Here is a 1,987-nt window from a genome sequence, read left to right on the forward strand (position 1 = left end):
ATATAAAAACGGCCGCACAGGAGGAACAAAAGCTTTCGAGCAAAACATAAAAATAGATTAAATATAAAATTGTCTTTTACAATTCCCATACATCTCACTCGAATATTATGTTTTTTGAGCATTGACCCTCTATCAAGCGGGAAGCCTCTAAGAAGTCCTCAAAATAATGCTCCGGTGCGTGATGGTCCTTGCCCTTGGGTGGACTCTTCGCTGCAACATTGATGGCCTTCATCTTCCCCCAGTATGTCTTGACACGGGCAAAGGCCATCCGTGCACCCTCAATGCACGCCGACCGCTTAACAGCGTCGATACGTGCGCCGCATCAACAAGCCGCCGCACCAAGCCGAAGTAGCTATTCGGAATAGGCTCAGTCGGCCACAGCCGGATTATGATGTTCTTCATGGCAGCGCCCGATATCCTATGAAGCTCGGCCCATTGGGACATCTGTTCATTCAGCAACAGAGGGCGCTTTGATGCGCCAAATTGTGACCATAAAAGCTTCTCCATTGTATACCCCTCTTGTGCTTGGTAAAACTGCGTCGCATTGGAAGAACTCTTCAGCAAGTCTGAAAACTCGTCTGGAGAACTCCACACTTGGTTAAGCTGAGCATAGTTCGGATCATAGAACTTAGTCTGTAGCAAAAAGGGCTTACCGTCCGCAATCTCCCCAGCTTGCCGGATCTCATCACGGGCTGCTCTGGATTCAGACCGCGCTTCTCTAGCCTCTCGCAAGGCCTTGTCAAGTTCAGCTGTTTTGGCTTCATTCTCCTTCTCAAGATATTCACAGCGGCTAGTAGCATTTTTTAGTTTGAGCGCCATCGCGGATATTTTCTCCTCGTCTTGGCGCCGTGCAGCTTGTTCGGCCTTTAGCTCAGTCGACGCCTTTTCGGCAGCCGCATTACTAAACCAAGCCCGCTCCTTGGCCCGGGCCAGCTCCGCCCGAAGAATCTCAATGGCGGCGGCATCATCTGCAGCCATATATATCCCAGTATGCAATTTTCAGCATCACGCTTATATTACAGACACGTATATAAGGACCACTCCGAATACATACCTTGCGACTCGTCAAGACGCCTATTGATTAACGCAATGTCATCCCCTGCCACATCAAGCTTCTGCTGCAGCTCGACAATATCTGTAGTCCGGGCAGTCGTTAGGGGAGAAACAACCTATGTTCCAATTAATCAGGCTAGTCCCTGGGCATTTCTTTTGATCCTCTAGTTGCCTCCCTTGGGAAGCCAATCAGAGTCTCAGGGGCTACTATCTATACACAGGTGCATTTCGTGAATAAAATATAATGGAACATATTATAGTACAAACCTCGAAACCTCTTAGCAGGCCCACAAAAGCCTCATTCAATCCGTGCTTCGCGGACAGGACCTTTTCAACCACCGTGCCCATCAAGGTATGATGTTCCTCTGAGACGGACGCCAGCTGCAGCATGTTAGTCAGTATATCCGGCGCCTCTGGATCTCCGAAGGCTTCTGTAGGAGTATGGCCACCCTTTGAAGGGATCCATTTATTCGTATCCTGCTGTAGACCGGATTGTTCGGGACCTTCATTACTGGTCCCCGGACCCGGGCCACTGAAGTATCACCTTCGGGTAATATCTTCATCATCCCTCGCACCACCTGTTGGTCGGGGGAGACCCTCCGCTACGACACCTCGAAGTCGTCCGCCCTATGGGGCGGAGAGGCCGGTGGAGGCGTCTCGCTTTCCATCATCTCTGGGAGAAGGTCCCCCGAGGAAGAGGATTGTTGAAGAAGATTGCATGCCGAACTACAAAAATATATATATTCTAGGCATCACAAGAAAAAGAATAGAATAGGTCTAAAACATCCTTGTTTACTTACGATTTGGCCTGAGGCTTGTCCTCATCATGAGACTGCGCGTCGATGTCCTCCAAGCCTGAGCCGCCCGACAGAGCCATCTTGCCTCACTTAGGAGCCTTTTTCTCCCACTCTTCGGAGGTGGCCCTTTTCTTTCC

The sequence above is a fragment of the Triticum dicoccoides genome, chromosome 7A (assembly GCF_002162155.2).
Source record: "Triticum dicoccoides isolate Atlit2015 ecotype Zavitan chromosome 7A, WEW_v2.0, whole genome shotgun sequence".
Classification (NCBI taxonomy): Eukaryota; Viridiplantae; Streptophyta; class Magnoliopsida; order Poales; family Poaceae; genus Triticum; species Triticum dicoccoides.